Source organism: Mobula birostris, chromosome 14, assembly GCF_030028105.1.
Source record: "Mobula birostris isolate sMobBir1 chromosome 14, sMobBir1.hap1, whole genome shotgun sequence".
Lineage (NCBI taxonomy): Eukaryota > Metazoa > Chordata > Chondrichthyes > Myliobatiformes > Myliobatidae > Mobula > Mobula birostris.
In genome coordinates, this window is record NC_092383.1 from 58,150,376 (window position 1) to 58,166,192 (window position 15,817).

Consider the following 15,817-nt stretch of genomic DNA (forward strand, 5'->3'; position numbering starts at 1 on the left):
ACTATGTGGAATTTTGACAGCATTCAGAAAAATTTCTATGACATTATCTTGAGACTGCTATTGATTTTTGAAACATTTGAACTAGAAACATGGACCACAAAAGGCAATCTACTATTTAAATAGTTGAGTGATTTTGCAGAGCAGATCTGAGGAAAGCTAATGCGACTGAATATTAATAATCAGGCGTGCAGATGATAATGTGCTTCAAAGAGAGCAGGCAATACAAGAGTCATTAAAAGAGTTTTGATTATATTTTCCTTTATTCCTTTAACTTCAAGTCTACAAACCACATTCATATTTAAATCGCCGCACAACATGCCTTGACTTAACCATTAAAAATCTTAAGACCACAATACATTAATGGCAATGTGCATAAGCTTTTTAGTTCAAAGTTGCCTCTGTGGTTCCATGGTTTCCATGTTACAATCTGTGCATGAAGGTTTAAGAGGGATTAATTGCTTTTGTCTATCATTGATCAAAACTGTCTTTCAGACATTTACCAATTATGAATGATATTTTAATAAATCCATGTCTTAATACTATTGAGTTTTACATTTGAGGAATTAGTTGGTTGCTGTGTTCCTTTGACCAATCTATATCTCAAATCAAAAGGTTCCACCATGAAAAAGATTATAGATTCATAGAGTTACATAGCATCGAAACAGGCCCTGCAGCTCAGCGACCAAAATGTTTATCTATGCAAAACCCTTGCGCCTGCGCGACGTTTTCATAGTACCGTAGTGATTTTATGTGTGGCACTGCACTGCTATCGCAAAAAAAACAGCAAGTTTCATGACATACATGAGTGATGATAAACCTGATTCTGATATGGGTCTCCTATTGTGCATCAAGAGAGGGAAGGGGGCAGGAGGAGGGGAATCATGATTGGGAAAAGGGTAAGGGAGAGGGGAGAGAGAAGGGAGCAGGAAGCACCTGAGGGACATTTTGTAACGATCAATAAACCAATTGTTTGGAATCAAATGATTTGTCTGGTGTCTCAGGGCTGGGTGTGCCTGCACCCATCTCACCTCCCCACCCGTGGCACTCCCTCACTGCCACCTATCCTATACTCCTCCCATGAAGCTCCATCCTCAGAATTCCCAACATCTTCTGTTCCATCCAGATTTACAAACTTGCTCTCCACTCCAAATTGACAAATACAGTACTGTGCAAGGGTTTTAGGCACTTGTTGTTGTTGTTCATCCTTCGTAGTCGAAGATGACCATGGCTTCAAAGTCAAATGGGAGATTGGTGGCTGTGGGTCTCTGATGAGGCCAATCCAGGCCCTGAAGGCTCGCCCACATGTGGGACACAAGTGGGTGGGTGCTGTCGTGGCAGTGGATGCTGCTCGGGCCTTGCGCACAGCACGCTTTCGTTGTGCCTCGATGATGCGCCTGACTTCAGCTGCACGGGCTCCTTTGGTGATCTTGCTGCACCAAGCTGGACGGTCGAGGGCAAGCATCTCCCACATGTTGATGTCAACACCCAGGCCTTTGAGGGACGCTTTAAGGCAGTCTTTGTAACGTTTCTTCTGCCCCCCCCGACTGAGCGCTTGCCCTGACACAGTTCTCCGTACAGCAGCTGCTTAGGCAATCGGCTGTCTGGCATTCTGACCACATGTCCAGCCCACCTGGCTTGGGCTTTCAGCAGGAGGGTGTAGACGCTGCAGAGCCCAGCTCCCAGGATTCCGTGTCGGGGACTTTGTCCTGCCACCTGATGTGGAGGAGTCTGCGGAGACGGCTCAGGTGACAGTGGTTGAGCTGTTTGGCGTGTCTGCTGTAGACAGTTCAGGTCTCACTGGCGTAAAGGAGGGTGGTAAGGACCACTGCATAGTAGACCTTCAGCTTGGTGGTAAGGCTGAGTCCTCTCCACTCCCAGACGTTCTCACGGAGTCTCCCAAAGGCGGCGCTGGCTTTGGCAATCCTGTTGTTGACCTCAGCGTCTATGTTCACTGCGCGAGAGAGTATGCTGCCCAGGTAGGTGAAGTTGTCGACTGCCTGGAGGTTCTGGCCCTTCACCGTGATGCGCGGCTCCTGGTATGGCTTTCCTAGGGCAGGCTGGTACATAACTTCGGTCTTTTTGGTGCTGATAGGGAGACCGAAGTTGTCGCAGGCTTGTGAGAAGCAGTCTATTTCACGCTGCATCTCCTGCTCTGTGCTGGTGTTGAGTGCGCAGTCATCAGCAAACAAGAAGTCTCTGATGACAGTCTCTTGCACCTTTGTAACTGCCTGCAGGCGCCTAAGGTTGAACAACCTGCCGTCAGTCCTGTACCTGACGTGGATTCCTTCTTCGTAGTTATGGAAGGCATCTGTCAGCATGGCAGAGAATACCATACTGAACAGAGTCGGGGAAAGAACGCAGCCTTGTTTGATGCCATTTGTCACTGGGAAGGCCTCCGACTCGTCGCCGTCATCCAGAACTTTCACCATCATACCATCGTGGAACTGCCGGACGATTGTGACGAACTTGCTGGGGCAGCCAAACTTCTCCATGATCTTCCACAAGCCTTCTCTGCTGACCGTATCAAAAGCCTTGGTTAGATCGACAAAGGTCACGAAGAGGTCGCTCTGTTGCTCCTGACATTTTTCCTGGAGTTGGCGCGCAGCAAAAATCATGTCCGCGGTCCCACGTTCAGCACGGAAGCCGCATTGGCTTTCTGGGAGCAGACCTTGCTCAAGATGTTGGAGAAGGCGGTTAAGCAGGACGCGGGCCAGAATCTTCCCCGCAATGGACAAGAGGGAGATGCCTCGGTGGTTGTCGCAAGACTGGGGGTTGCCTTTCCTCCTGTAGATGTGGACTATGCTGGCATCTTTCAGCTGTTGCGGGACCTGTCCCTTTTTCCACATGGACTGGAAGAGTACAGTCAGCTTTTGCATCATGACAGGGCCTCCTGCTTTGTATACCTCAGCAGGGATTGCATCGGGTCCTGGCGCTTTGCCACAGGAGAGTTGCTTCACTGCCTTCCTGACTTCATCTACTGTGGGGAGGGTGTCGAGGTTCTTGTTGATCTCTACCTGGGGCAGGCGGGCAATGGCCTCGTCGTTGATGTCGGCAGGGCGGTTAAAGACGTTGTTAAAGTGTTCAGCCCACCGATCCAGAATCTGCTTCTTCTCTGTCAGCAGCTGCGTCTCATCTGCGTTGAGGAGGGGTGAGGAGCCGGAGGACTGGGGTCCATATACAGCCTTAAGCGCATCGTAGGAGCGCTTTATGTCATGGCTGTCTGCATAGCCCTGGATTTCATCAGCCTTCTTGCTGAACCAGCTGTCCTGCATCTCGCGAAGTTTTTTCTGCACCTTTCTTCTTGCGTTGGTAAAGGCATCTTTCTTGGCTAGCGATGTGGGGTCATTCTGATGCGCCCTGTAATGTTGATGTTTCTTCGTTAATAGTGCCTGTATTTCTTCATCATTCTCATCGAACCAGTCTTGGTTTCTTCGAGTTGCTGGTCCGAGATGTTTGAGGGCGGTAGTGTAGACAGCGTCTCTGAAGGCCATCCACTGTTCCTCAACGCTGGTCCCGTCTTCCTGTGGTGTGTCTGGCATTCAAGGTCATCGACGAGTTCTTCTGCAACCCTGCTGCTTTTCAGCTTGGGGACATTCAGCCTCTTTGCAGTCTTCTGCCCTTGGGGTCTTCTCATAGGCAGAATGTGAAGCCTGAACTTGGACACAATGAGGCGGTGGACGGTCCAGCAGTTGGCACCACACATGGCTCTCGTCATTCTGACATCCATCCTGTCCCTTTTCCTGGTGATGATGTAGTCCATCAGATGCCAGTGCTTCGAGCGTGGGTGCATCCATGACGTCTTCTTATGGGTGGGTAAGCGGAACAGGGTGTTGGTGATGACAAGGTCGTGTGTGGCACATGTCTTGAGGAGCAGAAAGCCGTTGCTGTGACACTTGCCAGTGCCGTGTCTTCCAATGATCCCTTCCCAGGTTTGGTAGTGATCTAGTGGCATAAATTCAAATCCTATCATAGAATTTGGAGCATTTAAACTTCATAAATTAAACACAACATGAAATTTAAAAGCAAGATTGACCACAAAATGACTGCTTGTCATACCAAGTGTAAGGGGGTTTCGACTTTTATGTTACTGCGAAGGCTAACTAAAATGGCATCTTTGTTATGTTAATCCGGGGAATGTGGCTTTGTTGTGTTAAACGCTGAGAAAGTTTGCGCTAGCAGCTTGTTTTTGCTTTAGTGTGATAAGAAAGTGCTATTAACCAATTAAGTGCTATTAACCAATTGGGATAGTTGTTTCATTTTTGGTGTATTTGAAGATATTGTATGAGCGGGGTTTTGGGGCAGAAAGTGGGAGAGCGAGACAGAGGATGGACCAGGTGCTGTGAGTCCGCTAACGGGGTCGGACCCAGAGCGGGACGTTCGGCGAGGAGACGGAGATGGACTCGTGTGGAGCGTCTGGTCGACCACCGTTGTTGGTCCCAGGCGGCCGGTTGAGGTGGTCCGAGGGAGTTGCAGGGTGAAGAAGAAGGTCTTTGAGCTCCAGTGGTTTTTGTGCACAAAGAGATTGAACCTTGATAAGTGTGGTGCCTTTTATTGTCCTTTTATATTTTATTCTCTCTTAATTATATAGTTCCAGTAATATCTATAAACTGTAACTCATTTAATTGTATCTGGTGTATTGTCTGTTATTTGGGCGGCGTGGGGTACATCACACAGCATCCACACAAACTGATTACCCAGTTTGGCGGGCCGAGGCTGTTTCCCTCGACGACAGCGAGCAGACCGACCCTGAGGGTGGCCGGGGGGGGGGCGGGCTACATTGTGTGGGCTTTGTCCGGGATTGAGTCTGCCGATATGCTGTGTGGGTGCCCTGTTTAAATCTGTAATGTGTGTCTCTGTGGGTTATTTGCTGTTGATTGCTGTATGCGTTGTGGGTGCGGTCTTTGTTCGAGTTCAGGCTGGCATTGACGAGTTGGAGGTGGCACTCGGGGCTGTCCATGCGGTTGGGAGAGAGAGGAAAGAGTGGTCTGATTTGGAGGTAGGGCCTGCGAATAAATGTTCTAGCTCTGGCAGGCTCCGCCTGGCGCTTGGGATAGTGTCCACCCCAAGAGGGGCGGAGACTTGCGAGACGTGGGCGGAGCGGATCTCTCAGTTGTTAGATGAGTGGCAGTGCTCGGTTGAGGGAGAGCGATAGGGATTGGTTGAAAGTTTGAGTAGGCGGGCTGGTGACGGTGTTAGAGCTGTCAGGTTCACTTACACCGTAGTGACAGCTGTCAGTTATCTGAAAGAGGGGGAAAAGTTTTCAGTGTGTCTTCTCTGGCTAGGAGGGCGGCTAAATTGCCGGCACGGGGGATCATTTCAGGGGATCAGTTGTTCAACTGATCAGAGAAGTGTCGGGAAACTTAGTGGAGGCCCAGTGGGGGAACGGCTTGGGATCTCCGGGGAAGCACGTTCCCAGCAATGTACCGATGAACTTCCGAAAAGACCCTATTCCTGAATGCTTAGAGGGGCCATGCCCCAGGGTGTCGCTATGGATAGAGGGAAGCGATGCTAAAGCTATCCTCGACCCCGGGGCACAGATCAAGTTGTTGTACAGTTAATTTTACAACCGGTGTCTGAAGCATTTACCCTTGACAACTACAAGGGCACCGGAGATTTTGGGTACTAGTGGCAGTAGTTATCCAGAAGACGATGATTGGTTAGTGACCCTGGAGTTCATGGGGGCATTGTCTGGGCACCCAGCGTGTCGAGTTGCTTCTGAGGACGTGTGTAGCAGCCTTGAGCCAGTACCGAATTTAAACGAGACCCAGCGGTGGTACGGCTTGGGGAAAGTAGCTGAGGGCGAGACCCTCTTAGTGGATGCTCCGAACCACCACGAGGGAGGGGAGTTGACCGCTGAAGACACCTCAGTGAGAGAGAGGTCGCGGCAACTGGACCCTGGCGGCGTGGAAGATGAAGGCAGCGTGTGCGTGGTTTATGCGATGTGGTTTAATGTGCTGCATCTGAGGGGTGGATGTTGCCAGATCCCGAGGAGTGCGGCTGTTGAGCCGAAGACGGCCGTTACTAGTTCCCTAGGATTCTTCCGATCCGAAAAGATGCCCAAGGGCATATCCGGAGCCCCTGCATCCTTCCCGCGGGGCATGAGGAAGACCATGGGGGAAGTGAAGGTGTGTGGAGTTTTGACGTATGTGGATGACCGCCTAGAGCTTGGATTCGCCTGGGGGGACGAGGAAGCGCGGCGAGTGGCTGAGCCCGGGCGACCGAAGTGAAGTGTCAAATGTGGAGGAGTTTTTGGCCGGAGGAGTTTGGTGCAATGTGAGAAAAATGACCCGACATACCAGTTGAACTTCCTCGTGTTGTTACAGACGGTGGTGGACCGGGGGATGGAAACCCAAGTCGTCAATCTGAATGAGACACAGGGAAGAGAGGGGATTTGCACCGCACTGCGGTCATGTACTGATGAATTAATCCAGCGAGAAGCAGCATTGACCCACCTTCGAAGGGATCAGCAGAAACTCAAGACGTCGATTCAAAAAAGATTGGAAGGCTTACAAGGTGGGGAAGATCAAGGAAGTGTTCTGACTAAGGTCAACAGAAAACCGAGAGCCCAGGGAGGGGAGTTTGACTACACTCCCAAGGAGGTGAAGGAATGGAGGACAGATCTCGGAAAAGGGAGGCGGACGCTTGAAAGGAACCTGAAGATGACAATCGCGAGTTTAAATGAAGTGGAAAAACTGAAAGTTGACCTGGAAGACGTCCTCAGGAAGAAACAACCGGAGGCTGAACATCCTTTAACTGTTGCTTTTCAGGTCAGGGTGGAAGAAGCTGGTGGGGTAACTGCGTCCCAGATTGAGATGGCCAGGAACCCTGAGTCCGAACTGCTGAGGCTGTGGCGGGAGTTGAAGGAGTCCCCGAAGAAGCTGACGTCTCGACTGCAGGAGGCTGAAGGGGTAGCCCTGGCTAAATGTTTCAATTTGGAGAAACTCAAACAGCAGCAGCCGATCGAAGGAATGAGGAAGAATACGGTTTTGAAGGATGATGTGCTGCACATGTGGTACATGTTGCCTTTCACTAACTTCCCTGTGATTGAGGAAGAGACCTTTGGCCCTTCTCCCACTGAGTCAGGTGTAGTGGGGAGGGCTAGCTGTGGGCAGTCTGAGTTACGGCAGGATCAGGAAGGAGGAGAGGCAGGGCCCCGGACACGGGACAGGGGGCTCCGAGCTGTAGTGGTGGCCTGAGTGAGAGAGGAGTTGGCAAACAGGCCCGAGGTATCCCTAGTAGTGTCTGAACCTTTTGGGTTTAGGTGAGGGGGTACGGAGGTCTCGGAGGGTTAAGAAGCTCTCAGATAGGTTGGCCTATGTAGCGCCCGTGGGACGGGAGTAAGGTCCACTGTTTGGGGAGCACTGTCACTGTGTGTTGTGTGTCTGCAGGACTGGTTGGCGAGTTATTTAGAAGTCATGAGGACATAAATTTCTTTGGTGGGGGGAGAGTGTAAGGGGGTTTCGACTTTTATGTTACTGCGGAGGCTGATTAAAATGGCGTCTTTGTTACGTTAATCTGGGGAATGCGGCTTTGTTGTGTTAAACGTTGAGAAAGTTTGCACTAGCAGCTTGTTTTTGATTTAGAGTGTGATAAGAAAGTGCTATTAACCAATTGGGATAGTTGTTATGGTTTTGGTGTATTTGAAGATATTGTATGCGCGGGGTTTTGGGGCAGAAGGCGGGAGAGCGAGACAGAGGATGGACCAGGTGCTGTGAGTTCGCTAACAGGGTCGGACCCCGAGCAGGACGTTCGGCGAGGAGACGGACTCGTGTGGAGCGTCTGGTCGACCACCATTGTTGGTCCCAGGCGGCCGGTCGAGGTGGTCCGAGGGGTCACAGGGTGAAGAAGAAGGTCCTTGAGCTCCAACGGTTTTTGTGCACGAAGAGATTGAACTTTGATAAGTGTGGCGCCTTTTATTGTCCTTTTATATTTTATTCTCTCTTAATTATATAGTTCCAGTAATATCTATAAACTGTAAATCATTTAATTGTATCTGGTATATTGTCTGTTATTTGGGCGGCGTGGGGTACATCACACAGCATCCACACAAACTAATTACCCAGTTTGGCGGGGCCGAGGCTGTTTCCCTAGACGACAGCGAGCCGAGCAACCCTGAGGGTGGCCGGGGGCGGGGGGCTACACAAGCCATTTGGTCCATAAGTATCTTTTGGAGAAACCTACAATCCTCTGTGCTCTGGCCTGTATGTGACTACAAGCCCATATCAATGTAATTGCCTCCTGAACTGTCTTAGCAACCTGCTCAGCTGTACCAAACCTTTGCAAAAAACCATAACAAGGATAACGGATCACCCATCATCTGGTTTGGCCACTGTTTGCGCCATCTCAGTCATGGAAAGTCCAGGCAGTTGTCAACTGCGATCCTGTGAACTTTCATGGCAGGAGTCAGGCTTGTCAAGGAAACCTCCTGTTGATCATTGTCTATTGCCCTTCCTCAGTTACTCAATCAGTCTTCCTCAGCATGGAAAAACACTTGGAAGTAATGCTGAGAGGAACAAGGGCATAAAATGTATTTTGAGTGAAAGACTATAAGAGTAGGTAGATAGCACCACCAACAGCAAAATATACCACATCTTGCTTAATAGGGTTTGTTACGGATGATGGGAGAACTGAAGAGTTCTCATGGCCTGGTCCTTTTTAAGTTTTGTCATCACAGTGAGGCAAACCAATATTTTTTTGTGCAATATTAAATTTGATTAAAAAAACCTGAAGAGAACCAATGGCTTGAAACTAGCCCTTATGATGGGTGATTGCAATTGGCTGTAATGCTGTGCTTTAGAATAGCCTTCGGTCTTCTATTATCATCAAGCAAAGGAACCGCAGGAGAGATTTTTAGGAGCAGCATGGATATGCCAAGAAATTAAATGCCAGTCTGGTGAAACTACAAGCCAGAGCTGCATGAATGTTAAATAAATAAGAGGCAGCATAGCTGAGGCAGAGTTGATGGATACATCAGCAGTGGTCCAAATCAAAACTGTTCAGTTCTTTCACATCCAATTGGAGTATAAATAAGGAGAGGCTCCATGGTGATGATGGTGGAATCAAAACATGGGTACAAAATTCAAGGCCGAAACTGAGTCAGATACCTTCATGTGGAAGTGTAATGCAGATCCATCTGAAGGTCTGACATCTCCAAAGGTTATCTGTAGTATTGTAACTTATTCTCTCAAATATGTACAGCAAAGCTCTTTTGATCCTACTTTTATTGCCATAATCTTACTAGAAGTGTAATTTAAAGCTGTGAATTAATGTGCCTGCAATTCTTTGCGATGTGGGAGAAAACTGGAACATCTGGAGGAAACCTAACCAGAGAGGAGATGAGTAAACTCTGCACAGGCAGTGGCCAAGGTCATGACTGAGGCTCAGCTTACGGATTCATGAGGCAGCAGCTCTGAAAGCCGCCCGCCTCCACCTTCTCAAGGGTGACCAGGTGATAACTGCTGACCTTGTCAACCACAAGATCCTGAAAAATGAATACGTGATAAAACCGTTCCAATTATTCGGCCATTCATCCATTTGAGCGACCTGAAGTACTGAATGACCTCTTGTCATTGCTTGATAATGAAAATCGTTTTTTTCAGAAGCAGTTATTGAGTGAGGACCCTCTTGAGATGTTTTGCCCAGATAAGTTTCAATATCATTAAATCTCAAGCAGTTGCATCCTAGTCTGTGGTGACAAATATTCAGCAGTAATGATAAAGACACAACAGGTGTGTTGTTCTATGCAGAGGTGATATATTTGTGTGCTTATGAAAGTACCTATTGGAAGTAAACTCCTCATAATTGATAAACAAAATTTCTTTGTGGAATGCTAGCTGGTAACTTGCACATAATTACTGTAAGTAATAACTATGCAATTTAAAAAAAACCTTTAATTAATTGGTAATGAGCAATTAATACCCAGTCAAAATAAATCAATTTTCTATATGATTCTGTCACTGTAAAGGCACTCAGTGAATCCAAGGCAGCTCACCACCATTTTATCAAGGGGAAATAAAGATAGGCAATAAATGTTGCCATCCCAGTAATATTCAGTTGTAGAAACAAATGACAATATGTCACTCATAAGGTTTTTTGAAAGGCTGTTACTTAGCTGTTCCAAATTCTTTTGTCAAATGCCTTATTTGTGCAGCATTATATTAGTGTGAAACATCTTATTGTGCAAGTTTTCCAATAGATTGTGTAGCTATTGAGCCTGAGATTATGCTGCTTTCTGGTTATTCCTATGTTAACATCGATGGTGGAGGCGCACTGGATCTGGAAACCAGACAAGGGTCCAGGTGATAATGGTTCCCAGTAGTCAACCCTTCAGTTCCATTCCTGAAAGTTTTTATTTGGCTTTTACATACCTCATTTACAGAATTATGAACAAAGTTAGCTGCATTGCATTTGGTGGGACCTGGCAGATAGAAGCCAATGTCCAACTGACATTTTAGATCTAGAAACCTGTAGTCCAACTCCTTTTATTTATCCTTACTCCTAGAAATGGCAATCCCTGCAGGATGCTAAGACCTCTTCAAGTATGATGTACATATTGGATGTGCCTCCATCACGTTTCAGAGTGGGGCCTTCCCCTTTGACCACTTAATATCCACTGTGAGGTCTGGTTTTATGGCTTTAAACACTTATTAGAAATTCTTCTCTTGCATTACTCCTGCTGATGTTATTGTGAGTTGCTAAGGCAGTGCTGTCTCATAGGTGTAAAATGATTTTCTGAATTTGACTCAAGTTTCACATTGTGAGAGAAGGTGATCATTACAAAGAAGAGAAAGAATATTGTGTGTAGGTTTTAAGCCACCATGACTTTTCCCAACAGCTCTGCCCTCGCACAACAGGCTTTTTTTTCTAGAGGAATATCACCACCATCTCCATCTTTACATAAATTCAAAAAGAAATGTTTACTTGAGAAACGCCAAAGGAACGGTCTTCAGCAATGAAATATTTTTAAATAAATTTCAGTTCAGTTTTTTTTGTAATTGAACTTTTATAGTTTGGTTATCAGCAAAAATCCACTCTTATATTTTCCACTAAGAAGCCAACTTTTCCATTAAACATGCAGGGAACATAACTTTCTGTTGTCCATCAAATATCTTTACTGCACAACAGGCAATCATTGCTCCCTTAGCAATCTCTAATCCCTACTATCAAATCTGTACCGATACTCAAAGTATTTCCTTTTTTAAGAAAATATAAACATTCTAATCGGCACAAGATTAAATTGTAAAACCAATAGAATACAAATACTTGGAAGAACCTACCATCCAGTTGAAATCCAGGATAGTCAGAAAACATGTTCAGACAATATAGATCAGGAAGAGCGCAGAAAAAAAATTGAAAAGACAAACAAGAAGTGAACCATCACAAAACACCACAGAGAGATATGACACACACAGATTGGCTCTGGAAAAATTGCAGATAGTAGTCGGAAATTTTGTTTGCTTAATGTATACCGTGCAATATCTGCCATCGCAAATAGAATGATAGGCTATTATTCAAAATCACAAAAAGTGATAGTATCATCCATGATTGACTTCAGATTATTTTAAAAATTGTTCTTCCTTCCCTCTGATGGAGGTTCTTTGTTGGTGTATGGTTATTAAAAATCAAAATAAAGCCTGAACCTCATGTGAATGTGCTATTTAGTGACAACACTGTTGTGTCTATTGTTGCCTCCACTTTCTGCCTGCACACCAACACTAACAAAGGCAATCAGGTGCAGTCGCTTGAAGTAATTACTCTCTCCTGAGAGCAAGACTGATAAGGGCAACTATAAACACAAGAGATTCTGCAAATGCTGGAAATTTTGAGTAAAACACTCAAAATGCTGGAGGAACAGCTATGACTTGTTCAGTTCCTGCAGCAATTTGTGTGTATTGCTCAAGAGCAACTATGGTGCCTTAGATTATAACTCATCAGCATATACTGCATAATAGGCTTGTTGCTCCCTTATGTTAAGCTATGAAGTCATTTCTGCACTTTATTTCACACTGGATTGAAGGACTGTTTTTGTCTTTTAAAGAGAATACAGGCTATGTTGTCAAGAAGTAGACCTGTGTAACACTATGTATTGGTAAAGGTGTTTAGAGTCTCTGTCTCATATTACTGAAAATCCAAAATTCTGGTTGTTTAATGAAATAGTAGAAGTCTGTCATGAAAAAGCAGCAAAATTAGGAAAAGAATACCGGGCCAGAAGACAGCATTTGTCCTGCTCATGACCATTATTACACTGGGCAGTCTTGGATCTAAATGTCAATGAGAACTTTATATAAATCAGCTCCTTTAAATATCATGTGAATCAAAGTCACCATTTGATATAAAACACTGCATTACCAACTCAAACCAGTTTCTCCAATTGCACTTTAAAGCTTCTCAATCTGAAGTGGATTTTAGCGAAGACATTGATTAGGATATTGATACGAACCCAGGAAAGTGTCCAGTGGAGAATGAAGCAGACAGTATTTATAGGGAATGGTAACAGTAAATGATTTAGTAGTTCAGTGATTTATAAATTTTGATTTACCAGAAACCTTTAAATAAAATATTTGTGATTTCACTTTTGCATTTTAGGACGTGTGTTCCAGATATGATGTATGATAGGAATTTTGTTGAGATGTAATATACTGAGAGTTGATGACTGACTAATGGATCTGCATGGAAAATATCCCAGAGTCTACAAATGAGATTGCAGTAATTCACCATTTCCATAGTTGTTTTGGTAGATATTCTTCACTAAATTGATGACACACAAAACCCATCACAATCTGCCAACTTTCACTAAGCCAATTTTAGATCCAATTGACAACTTTCCTTGGATCCCTCAGGCTCTAACCACTAACTTGTCATGTGTAGAATTTGTTGCAGGCCCTACTGAAATCCATGTAGATTGTATCAATTGCACAGCTCTCATCTAAACATTTTGATACTTCATTTTATTTAGAGATAGAGTGCGGAACAGGCCTTTTCAGTCCAATGTGCCCAGCCACCCACCAAACCACCTAATCACAGAGCAATTTACAATGACGGATTAACCTACTAACTGGTACTTCCTTAGATTGAGGGAGGAAACCAGGGCACCTGGAGGAAACTCATGCAGTCACCAGGGGAACATACAAACTCCTTACAGATAGCATGGGAATTAAACTCCAAACTCCGATGCGCCAAGTTGCAATAGTGTTGTGCTAACCACTGCACTACACGGCATCCCAAAAGATTCAATCAAGTTGATTATATGGGATCTTTTGGTGCTTTTCTCTGCATGTTGTTGAAAGCACAAGCATTATCTGTCTATTGTGGTATCTAAGTGTGCTTAGCCTGATTGCGCAGATCTGCCCACATACACCATTCCATCCTGGAAATTCCTTCACTAAATACCACCATTCCATCCTGGAAATTCCTTCACTAAATATTATTATCACCCTCTGCTCATTTCTAAATGTTCCATAAACAGCATCCACTGTGAAGCAACCAGATTGGGAGTGCCAGATTGGCACGATCAGGTCTCCCTGTGTGGATTTTGGGAATTGCACCATTGTTAATGTCATCTGGGGAGTTTTACAGCAGAAGAAATGTTGCACCTGCACTGAAATATCACCTGGTAAAGTACATGATGGATGCTAAAGCATCCAGAATGGAGATGAGAACTAATATTCAATTAATATTCATTGAAGCTTTTTCTTCAGAGATGCCCAAAGGAATATTTTGTTTGGTATCTTCTTACATCAATAGGCTCCTGTTAGTTCCTTCTGAGAAGTGACAGTCATGAGATTATTCTTCACTGTCACTCATCCCTTTCTGAATTGCTTTGCAATATTGCCTAGATGTGTAAGTGATTACAACAATAACTGTTCAATTACTTTTCAATGTCTAGGAAAATTACATTCCATTAATTCTGTATTTATTTTGCACATTTGTTTAATATGGAATACTTTACATTTGTTAACAATAAATTTCATTTATCTTATTCATATAATTTGTAACTTGATTCCTCTGCAAATTTGGCAATATTAAGTGGTTTTGCATTCAGGTCTGTCACACAGAAAAGTGACAAAAAAATTTACAGACCAAATGATGGCTTACACTTGAGGCTGAAAATGCATCCCTTATGAGAGCTATATTTTTTGTTCCATTCTGAACCCTCTTCCAAGTTCTGCACTGGATCCCCAAGGGTTTTAGTTTAATTAGAAGTCTTTCATGTGAAACATCTTCACATGAGTGCCAGCATGACATTAATGTCATTCAGTTTGAATAGTTGTCTACTTATCAATGATGTTTAAAGATTGTAATGGAGCAGCAAGAAATGGAATGAACAAATTCAGACCTTCCTCGGACCCAGTAAGTTGCTGACAATTCCTAAAATCCATTTGCCTTCTATAAACTTGGCACCATCAAATGGCAACCTAATATGTAGGCTCAGTGGAGTTTTGGACAAAATATTTTAATTAATTACACTGTGGGAAATTATAGAATTACAGAACACTAGAGCACAGATAAAGGATCTTCAGCCCAACGAGTCCATGCCGACCATTGCCCCCACCCGGCTAGTCCCAATTTCCTGAGTTTGGTCCATATCCCCCTAAGCCCAACCCTCCATGCACCTATCCCAGTGCTTCTTAAATGATATTATTGTATCTGCCTCAACTACTTCTGGCAGCTCGTTCTGTACACTCTCTAACCTCTGCAGACAAAGTTGCTCTTCAGGTCAGGGCGGAACAGTAAACGCAGTGGTCAGCAAAATGCTTTACAGTCCAAGCCACCCAGATTCATTTTGCACTGCTCTCTGTAAGGAGTTGGCACGTTCTTCCTGTGACTGCGTAGCTTTCCTCTGGGTGCTCCAGTTTCCTCCCACAGTCCAAAGATGTACCAGTCGGTAGGTTAAGTGGTTATTGGAAATTGTCCCATGATTAGGTCAAATCAGGCGTTGCTGGCTGGCGCATCAAAAAAGGCCAGTTCTGTGCTATATCTCAATAAATAAAAAAAATCTCTCCCCTTTCACCCTAAATCTATGCCCAGAGGAAAAGACTGTTAGCATCTACCTTATCTGTAACTTTCATAATTTTAAATGCTTCTATAAAGTTGCCCCTCATTCCTCCACGTTCCGAGGAATCAAGACGTAGCTCAGACAATCTTTCCCTATGATTCAAGCCCTCTAGTCCTGGCAATATTCCTGTAAAACTTGTCTGCCTTCTTTCCAGTTCAACCACATCATTCCTATAGCAGGGTGACCATAAATGTATGCAGTTCGCTAAATGCAGCCTCACCAGTGATTTATACAAATGCAACATAAATGTCCTAATTCCTATACTCAGTGCCTTGGCTGAAGGGCAGAGTGCTGAACACTTTTTTAAAACAAGGGTGGTCTACCTATGATGTGGATTTTAAAAGTATAAACTTTTCTCTTCTTCCAGTCAGTGAATTTTGCAGAAATGTTCACCCACATTCAATTATAATGTTAATACTATTTAATATTAAAGTACCCTCAAGCACAAATTAGATTAAACGTTCTCATCATGGTTACTGCAATCAGAATGTTTCCTGAACTAAATTAGCTGCAAGATGCCAACTAGACCTATAAACACAAAGTAAATTGCCTGCTCTCTCTCAATGGCTGCAGTTAGCTTTGTTTTATTATACTGTGCTAATCTTCAGCCCCTCTGTGATAAAAAGCAAAGGAACACTAAAAGTGTAAGAGGGAGTGTGAGCAGGTGGGAGAGGTAGTGCTCCCTAAGGTGTCTCAGCAACCATTGACAACTGTCTGGCCTGGCTGAATCATGAACTGGGGATGGCCATGAGGCATGGCAGA

General features: G+C 44.8%; 1 protein-coding gene across 1 annotated transcript in view; it reads right to left on the bottom strand.

Annotated features, from left to right (window-relative positions):
• The window catches only part of LOC140209392 (synaptotagmin-B), a 138,185-nt gene that overhangs the window by 108,682 nt on the left and 13,686 nt on the right, over window positions 1-15,817 (bottom strand). The gene's annotated exons all lie outside the window — the stretch shown is intronic.